Below are 10,213 nucleotides of genomic sequence, written 5' to 3'. Positions count from 1 at the left end.
GAATATGCCTCACCTTCAAATTTATGTTTCTAAGACATATAAATTTGTGTGTTAAGATTCGGCAACTTGTGCGAATGTGTTTTCCCCGCCCTCCAGTCTGATGAAGACCTTAGTGGTGCACTTTGCTAACAGCACAATGGTTATCTGTGTCATGCTAAACAAATGTTAAAATGTCCACCAGGGTTGGTGGCAGAAGTGGAAGGTGATCAAGGAAACGTTGTTGTTGAGCTAACTTAAAACCAATTCTTTAGAGCCGGGTGCAATGAGAACATGCTGACATTTTGCCTTGCCGTTGCTGCCATTTGGGAAATCTTAAGAAAGGAATTAATTTATAAATTATATGGAAGGTTTTCAATTGAAATCTCCAAGGAGTGTGTGGATGTAATCTGTTGGTTTTTTATCCCTGTGCATTGTTACTGGTATATGTGGTCTGTGATTTGCCAAAGTGCCTTCCCTTCTGTTAGGTATCCTTATTAGCTCAGTTGGCAGAGCATGAGACTCTCAACCTCAGGGTCGTGGGTTTGAGCCCCACATTGGGGAAATAATTCCTGTATTGCAGGGGGTTGGACTAGAGGACCCTCGTGGTCCCTTCCAACTCTACAATTTCTGCTTGTGCAACATGACTTCCCCCTCTTTCCTTCCCTCATGCCCTTCCCTAAACCAGCTCCAGAGGGCTGGGGAACCCCTGAAACAGATTTGGGGGGCATGCAGGGGTGGGGGCAGCAGTCCATTGTGCAAAGAGAACAGTTGCCTTAGTGAACTCTACCCATTATCTGGGTTGGGTCCAGCGCTAGTAATTGGACCAACATACAAGCCAGCAGATTCTTGGCAGGCCTAGTTCAGCCTCCAAAATGTCTCCTTTGTGGGGCTCACACTGGTTACCAGTGGCAAGCAAATTGCCAGTTTTAGTTTTCTCCACCTAAGCTTTTGTGGGGTGCAGCAGGGCCCTTTATGCCAGCAGAATTGAGCTAAGCCAGGCTGAAGGAGAGCGCCACCATATCCAATTTAGTTTAAGTGTGGCGGATCAGGGGTCTGTATTGCTCTCCCTGGCTGTTTACATCAGTGGTAACTAAATTGTGGTCCTCCAGATGTTGGTGAAGTACAGCTCCCATTGTCCTGCCATTGGCCTTGCTGACTGGGTCTCATGAGATATAGCATCCAGCCACACTGGAGGGCACCACGTTGGCTTTTCTTGACTTGGCCTGTTTACATGTAGCTGTCACCCATAATCTCTTCTTGAGTTTCAGCCTTTTGATTCCCAGGCCTGAGTCATACATTTTTCTCATACAAAAATGCCTCTTCCCTCCTCCTAATAGGGAAAAAGGTGAACATTTTTTTTTACCTGGAATTTCTGACAGTAAACATATAATGAATCAATCACCAACCTGATACTGACAAGATAAATTGAGATTAGGTACGTCAGGGGCGTACAAAGTGGGGGGCGCAGGGGGTGGGCCACCCTGGGTGCCACTCTGGGGTGTGTGTGACAAGATGGCCCCTGCCTCCCCCCGGCTGTAGAGCAACCAAGGGTGCGTGCAGTCAGTATGGGCGCCGCTTGCGCGGTGTCCTTACAGGCTGCTGCTCTTGTGCGCTGTCCATATGGGCTGCCGCACGTGCGCAGTCCATATGGATGTCGCGCGTGCGTCACTGGGTGGTTCATCCCGCCCCTTGGCATCCTGCCCCGGGTGCTGAAGAGGGTTCTTCCACCACTGAGGTACATCCATGATGCAACAAGCATACATGTTATCTGAAAAGTCTGATTAATTTATATAAAGATTCCTCCTTCCTCCCACAGACAATCTGAAGCAAGTTATGTGGGAGCAACATCTATACAGATGAGAACAATGTGAATCCCATTATCTTCAGTATATATCGTTATTTCATATTATCATTATATATTATTTTTAATTATTTAAAATATGTTTAAAGCTGCAAAAAGATTTATACTGTCTGATTTCTAATGTCTACAACATATCCTTTCTTTTTTAAAAGGAGGTTGCAGCACCTTCCAATTCTACATTTCCCCCCTCCTGCTAGAAATCACCCCACTTAACATGCAAGAAGCAGCCTGTTAAGCAAAGAGCACTTGAAGTAAATGAAATATAATTGTTCCCTAAAGCTGCATGAATTTTATAAATCACAGGCAGGCATAGAGTCTATTTTAGGACTTTGACATCTCTGATGATGAGTGATCTGTCAGGAGTACACCTGGCTTGGTGGATAGAATAATTGAAGGTTCAGACTGGAAGGAAAAAGCAGTCTTCCAGGGGCATTACTGTTACAGGCTTATATTGCATTGAAGCCTCATCAGAACTGGTGAAATTCTTATACAGAAGCTGAGTTCCATGGAGAAATTTGTACGCCCCTTTATACAGATCACTGTGCCACATGTTTATTGTAAGACAAACATCCTTAACCTTATCTTGATTTCTTAGATGCTTGCTACAAAAAAAGTAGATATGGAAATTACGATACAAAAACACACCGCGGAATATAAATTATGCAAGAGAATGAAAAACTACACCACCAAGCCACAGACAGAATCTCTCCTTCCCTCCAAGCACATACGCATCATCTTGGTCACCAAAAAATTAGCCAGCTAAAGCACCACAAAGATTCACCGGAAAGAACGATGGAAAGGGAAAGATAGCAGCAGATACAGTGAAATCACCATGCAGTTAATCACGTGAGGATCATGGCAATGTTGCTACAGATGTAAATGCACTGCAGTAATGGCAAGCAAAGTCCTGGGTTCCTTAATTGCTCTGCCAGGTTTAGTAGTGCTTGTGTAACAGAATTAAACTGTGTGGTGGTCATCTCTAGGACACAAATATATTTAAATGGGGCTTGGAAATGTATTAGGAGCCAGTGTAGCTATACTGAAAAATTGCAAGCAGAAATTTGTCACTGAATGCACACCATGTATGCAGAGAATTATTATGGTACCATCTAGTCGACATTCCATGCATATGTCTATGTGAACCTGGCTTCCAGGTAGGAATTCACATTGGCTGTCATATTGGATGAGATTGTGGAAGAGGAACTGCTGATGACGGAGGCAACAAGGAACTGATCTCAAGGAATCCTCTATAAAAAGGAATATGTGTTTATTTGACTACTCACTGTATGACCTGAGCCATTTTTGAAAGTAATATTTGAGAGGCAATGGGAATAATATGGGAGGGAGAAGGAAGGTAAGGTCAGTCTGTGAACAAAATGCAGTGTGCAATGTTCTGATAAAGGCTTGCATGCGTCTGATAGTCACATGCACACTCATGACTTCAAATGATTATGCAAGGAAGTTTGAGAAGGATTTTAAAGGTTAGAGTAGTTTGGTAAACATGGACTGAAAGACCCTTTGCATGGGCTGAAATTGGACACCCCATATTGAAATCCTTCCTGATTTCAAAAGAATCAGCCCTGTCAATAAATGCCTGCTGTTTCACTAGTTTGAATTAATACTTGATGATGGTAAAACTGAGTATTAATTTCAGTTCATCATTTGAACAATAGCCAAATTAAGGACAACAGTGGTTTCAGTGAGTAAGTTGTTGAGCCTGTATCGTAGTATATGATGATGATTAAGTTCTAACTCACCTGGCCTTTGTTTTCGGAACCACACCCACACTCTTACACGTTGAGACAGAAAAGGATGAAAGTGAATTGCTGTGGCCCTTACTTCAGTTTTTCATTTGTTCAGGTTCTGAGCCACAACTTATAACATGAGAAAATGTTGTAGCACAAGAAGAAGATTGGCATATTTTGCCATTTTATTTGTCCTTTCACATTCAGGTGATGCAACTCTTTAAGCTAGCAAGGATGGAATATAATGAAGTTTTTATTTTTTTTAATTAGGACACATTTGCATGGTACACTTTTTTATTTTTTTATTAAGGGGATGGATTTGCATCCACACCCTTGTGAAGAAACACATCTTGCAACCACTTCTTGATCATTTTCCTGCAACCTCTGGAGGTTCTTGCCAGGGACCAGGAGAGAAAGAGAGAAAGAGAAAGACAGAGAGAGAGAGAGAGAGAGAGAGAGAGAGAGAGGGAGAGACATGAAGTCTTCTTTTTCATTCATCTCTGCTCCCTGGAAAGCATTGCTTAGTCTCAGGAAAATACTGGCCATATTTACCCAACATCTTCCAGTCTTTTAGTGTGTAGTTTCTTTCACTGAAATGAGTGTATGTGTATTATTTTAATATTCTACAACTCCATACCGTCCAACTTTTTTGGATCCAAAACTGGGGTGCACGTCTTTTGGGATGAGTTCCTGGGTGTGTCACATGATGTGCTCTGTGCTCTAGCCCCCCCAAGTGCTTTTGGGGGGGCTAGAGAACAGCCCAAGAATGTGCAAGATCATGGCACCTAAAACGGACGCTGAGATCTCGTGTCAAAAAAATGAGATTTCCCGCCAGGTCACTTGGCAGGTATGCAACTATTTCCCTGCATTTATTAGGTTGTTAAAGAGGGTACAGCCACCTTGTGATGGCCCTGTTGTGTGTGGACACTGTTGATCTTTTGGATCACAAATAAGATATTAGGTTTTTAAAAAAACAAAAAACAAAAAAGCAAAAAGCAAAACACTGGCTAACAAATATTCTGCTTTTCCCCTAGCTAAGAAGAAGGGGGCTTCAAAAATAGGACGTTGGAAGGGCACCAATATACTCGGGACACACCCACACCATACCTTTCAAGCACATTTATACCACTTTAGTAGTTATAGATTCAGCAAAAGAATCGTGGGAACCGTAGTTCAGCCTCAATAGTACTACAGTCACCAGCACCCATACCAAACTACAGTTCCCAGAATTTTTTGTGTTGGTGGAGAGAAGCCACAACTGTTAAAGTGATATAAGAGTGCTTTAAATGTGTTAGTCAAAGCAGCTTTGGCCAGAGTTTGTGCAAAATGGCATTCGGGGATTGGCTGAAAGCACCTTTTCTATGGATTGAATGGTATCACATATCCAGGGAATAAGGGGGACCTTGTCTTGAATACTTCTGTGACAATCCTGTTCATATTCATGAGTTCATGAGGAGATGGTCATTTTTTGAAAACTTACTGTTATATTTTAAGCCTTTGTGTAGAGACAAATGGATTTCTTCATAATGGATGCGACATTGCAGAAAAAGTGGAGACAGTAAGGAAGGACACACTGAGGTGGAATGATTTATCCAGGCTTTTTTATTATTATTTTAAGAGAAAGTGAAAATAGGGAACAAAAATGTCTTCACTCTCAGTCCTGCACTTTCTTCAGACAATCTTCCTACAATCTCTGTTGAAAACCCAGTGCCATTTCTCCAAGGTATCAGGACGATCAGCCATCTATTTCATCCGCCTTTGTTGGCGTCAGGAATCTCAGCCTATCTTTAAAAAGCTCTCGGTGGCTTTGTACTGATGTCTCACTTGGTTTGCCTGAAGCATCATCCTGTGCGATAGTGTTGAGAGCCTCCACACCCAGAGCATCAAATTCGTAGAACAGCAACCAGCCATACTAGTCCTCATTAAAATGTCAATGTACATTTTGCTCATGGATACAAGTGGTGCTAAAGTGGCAATTTATCTCTATTATAGGAAGCTTACTAGAGCTAGCATGCCCACCATATGTTTTTCATTATGTTCCTTTATGATGGAAAAAAATTGCATTGGATGTTGGAGGGGAAAGGCAATTCTTTTCACATTGGTTCACGGTTGCCCTTCCTCAGCTTGATTTAAGACTGCTCAATTCACGACCATTTCCCCATTAGTGAAGATGTACTACATTGCTAACTTTTCTTTGTGTATCTACATTCAACGAGTGGCATTTATTATAATTGGCACCATCGTGCGGAGATAAATTAAGATGCCCAAAGTTAGAACACAACGTAACAGCTAAATAGTCTAAGTCTTTTAAATTGCTCTTTCTATTTCCTTTAAAATAAAAAATGCTCCCATCATATACCTCCCCCCCAAAAAACCCACCAGAAAGAAAGAAAAAGAAAGGTCAAATAAGACTCGGGGGGGGGGCAATAATACAATGTAATTTGCATGCAGCCTAGTTGTTCCATCAACCTGTCTTGGGGAGATTTATGAGTCATAGCAGAAAAGAGAGGATAACAAACAACTCAGTCATTGGCTTCAACTGATTGGTAAGCATTTGTAACAAAGGGATCCCAGAGCAAGTTACACTGCATTTTACTCACTTACAATGTACAGTTTGTATCTGTCAGCAGAAAGCATTGTTGCTCGATCCACGCTAAGGGAAGGAAGAACCTTGCTTAACCAGTTTTTAATCACTGCGGTTCTGCTAGTCAGAAACATGGTCAATAAGCACATTTTATGTGGTAGTTGAATGAGATAGGTTTCTCTAGTTCCCTGGTACAACATGTGGTGCGTGTGTAGGTTTTAGGTTTGTTGTACCGTAGTTTTGCTCCAACTATGTCGCAGATAAAGCTTTGCAAGGCTGGTGTATGTGAAATTAAGAATAGCTAAAGTACTACAGAAATGTGAATGGCCATTAAGCATTTTCTCACCCCCTGCCCCCAGATTGGTTGTTTTGTTGGAAAACAGGTTCCATTATCCCACCATGGGTGTAGCCAGGATTTATGCTGGGGTGGGGGTGGGGAAAGACTTTTGTAAGGGGGTGCAGAACTGAGCTATCTGTAACTCGATTGGACAGTTAGTTACAGTAAGTATTTTCATTTATTTACTTGATTTAGGGGGCAGTTGCCCCCCCTGCGCCCCTGGCTACACCCATGTGCCCCACAAGGAATGGCTAATTACCCACTTAGATACATTCCTATTTTATATTGCCACATAAAATTATCTGCTTAAGCGTGTTCCCATTTGCATGCTTGAATTCTAGTAAAGTATGATATGGCATCGCTGACATGTTTTGACAGATAGGGTGATCCATTAAATATGTTTGTGCTGCCCCAGGCTCCCTACCCCACCAAATCATTATTCTCAGGAAGGCAAGGAATCCCACTGAAAACATGATTGGACTAATTTTTGTTAAAAAAAATAAAAATTATGTTCCTGAAGGTGTGTACAGATACAACCTCTAAGTCTACAAAGGCACATCCATACTTAGTGAAACCCTGAATTTTTTTCTAGCACAAGTTATAGAGATGGTTGACAACTTGGATAGTTTTGAAAGTGGGGTTAGACAAATTTTGGGTAAATAAGTTATCAATGGCTTTTAGTCATGATGGCTATCTCTGGTATCAGAGGCAATCATTTACGGTACATCCCTTGCCTGCAATATAATTTTATGTTGTAAGAATAGAGCAGTAAAAAGCTAACAAGAGTAGTAAGGAGCACAAGTACAATTTATTCCATTTGTAGTTAAATAATTATTACTATTAAATTTGCACCTATATACCGTATTTTTCGCCCCATAGGACGCACCGGCCCATAGGACGCATCAAGTTTTTTTGGGGGGAAATAAAGGGAAAAAAAATTATTTCCCCCCCAGGCGCTTGTGGGGCTGGCAGCGGGGAGAAGCGCTCTTCTCCCCGCAGCCCGCCTTCAGATCAGGTCTGGGGACAGCGGGAAGACGCGCTGCGCCTCCCCACTGTCCCCGGAGCTTGCGGGGCTGGCGGCGGGGTCTCCCCGCCGTCAGCCTCCAAACCACTTCGGAAGACAGCGGGATGGCGGCGTTCCGCCTCCCTCTGTCCCCCGACCTTGTGGGGCTGACGCTGGGGCTCTCCTGAAGCCTGGAGAGCGAGAGGGGTCGGTGCGCACCGACCCCTCTCGCTCTCCAGGCTTCAGCGAAAGCCTGCATTCGCCCCATAGGATGCACACACATTTCCCCTTCATTTTTGGAGGGGAAAAAGTGCGTCCTATAGGGCGAAAAATACGGTATATTAATTAGTATGTGCGCATTTTATACAAACCTGTGCTATCTTTGTCCCCTCTTTTTTTGCACTGTCTCAGTGGCCACACTAAGCAGGACTTACTAAATCAGACTTTGTTCAGATAATATTCAGCTCTCTCTCTCTCTCTCTCTCTCTCTCTCTCTCTCTCTCTCTCTCTCTCTCCTGCTACCCCCATTTTCAGCATAGAATCTCTTTTGAGTGAGGCAAAGCTTTTTTTTCAGCCGGAACTTGCCGGAACTCAGTTCCGGCACCTCTCAGGTGGGTACCGTTGCCATTCTAAAGAGGGAGGTGTTCGTAGTGAGTTCTAGCACCTCTTTTTCTAGAAAAACAGCCCTGGGTACAGGTTTCAGGCTTGCATGCTTAGATGTCAGTGCCCAATCCAAACACCACCACTAAGAAACACATAGCAGAAATCAGATTTCCTTTAGTTGGAGATCTTAATTTAAAGGGTGACAATGTGTTGCTAAGAATTATATATATAGAGAGAGAGAGAGAGAGAGAGACAGAGAGAAAGAGAGTCCCCCCTAAACAATTATTTAAGGTTACTCTCATTTTGACTCAAGAAAACCACCATTTTATAGTTCAGATCTGGAAAAATAAATAGAGTAAATGGACAAAAGTACAAAGATTCACAAAATTTATATATATATATATATATATATATATATATATATATATATATATATATATATATATATATTATGCTTTGATTTGAAATCCATGCCCACAACTGAAGCATCTTACAGTTGTTATAAGAAAAACTGCTGCCTTTCCCTTATGTGGGGTATTCCAGAGCCTGTAGAGAGTCCTTAATTGGTAGGAGAAAACAGAGGCCAGCCAGGGTATATTGAGAAGCAAAGTGACTAGTAAGCCTGACCTTTATTGAAGGAATTGTTGCAACAGGGTCCCAACTCACCACATGCAGGAGGGAGGAGAACCCTGAACAATGGTTTGCAAGCCCTTACATAGAATTTTGAAATTGCCCACACTGTAGCCCAAGACACACCCCCCCCCAACATAATACATACACCAAAGAAGGAGACGGTCTACAGCAGAAATCCTGTCTTCCAGGACACCTGATAATGGTCACTGACTGCATTACCTGGGCAGCCTGGCCATTCTTTTGTGATGGCTAATCCTTTAGTTCCTGAGTCCAGGTCACAGGCTCACCCTATTCATACACAAATACGCCCTTAAGACAGGATTTCCAAGCAAAAAGACAATGGGAAGGCTTTCCCCATTTGCCTCTCCTACTGCAGCGGAATATTTGAGGTCATTGGGAGAGTCAAAATGGCTTCAGGATTGCTCGCCCATACTATTTCAATGACATATGGTTCATATAATTAGATATGTGTGCATTTATGAATATTTATTCTATGTTTGAGACCTTAAAATTCTTATAACACAGTGTTAAAAAATTAAGAGATATCAGGCCGCATGAAATTCTTTCAGAACGCCCCCAGGAGGTAGTGATGGCCAACTTGGATGGCTTTAAAAGATGATTTGACAAATTCATGGAGGAGAGGACTATCAGTGGCTACTAGCTTGTGGATATGAAACTTAACTTGTGGATATGAAAGTTTACTATGTTCCCTAATGCCTTTTAAGCTGTTTGGCTTTTCAGATCCAATCAGGGCTAACTGGGAAGAAAACAAAGCTTGTTGTTGCCTCTCCCATCTATAGGCTTATCTCTTTAACGGTACTTGGTAATTCATACCTTGTTCTGTTTGGGATTTTGTGTGAGGAATCAAATAACACAAAGCAAATGCAAGACAGGTCCTGCTTTACCAGTGACGGGGATTGATTCTCACAGATTGCTGCATGATGCGTCATGGATAGCGATGGGTGGTGTGCTTGACTGTGTTGGCACATCAAACGTCAAGCCAGCGAATGAAGCTGGAAAGCTCAAGCAAATGCCAGTGTAAACTTGTAACAGAACATGCTCTGAGATGCTCTTTCTTTCCTCCCCGCTCTTTTTTCCTGGGGGAAACTAACCAGTTTGTCACCGTTCTGCAGTTCATAGCACCACCTATCTGGGGCCTAGCAAACTGCACCATCATGACACTCTTAGATTTTTATTATATAGGTAGATAAATATTGCTGTGCTATATTGAAAGTGCAGCCAATAAATATTTAAACAAATAAAATATTTAACTATATGAAAACTGGATCCACAGTTGTGCACATGGCTGGCAAAAACAGGACAGCCGTTTTTCTTTGCCTAACTTTCATATACAGTGGTACCTCGGGTTAAGTACTTAATTCATTCCAGAGGTCCATACTTAACCTGAAACTGTTCTTAACCTGAAGCACCACTTTAGCTAATGGGGCCTCCTGCTGCTGCCGCGCCG

The 10,213-nt window shown here is 42.4% G+C and overlaps 1 non-coding gene across 1 annotated transcript; it reads left to right on the top strand.

Moving 5' to 3' along the window:
- The first annotated feature begins 467 nt into the window (after positions 1-467).
- Positions 468-541, top strand: TRNAE-CUC (transfer RNA glutamic acid (anticodon CUC)). The gene has a single exon. It is a non-coding gene; the product is annotated as a tRNA-Glu (tRNA).
- The last annotated feature ends 9,672 nt before the right edge of the window (positions 542-10,213 follow it).

The sequence above is a fragment of the Podarcis muralis genome, chromosome 11 (genome assembly GCF_964188315.1).
Source record: "Podarcis muralis chromosome 11, rPodMur119.hap1.1, whole genome shotgun sequence".
NCBI classification, from domain to species: domain Eukaryota; kingdom Metazoa; phylum Chordata; class Lepidosauria; order Squamata; family Lacertidae; genus Podarcis; species Podarcis muralis.
Note: the sequence above shows the minus strand (reverse complement) of the source record. Positions and strands in the feature narration are given on the sequence as shown.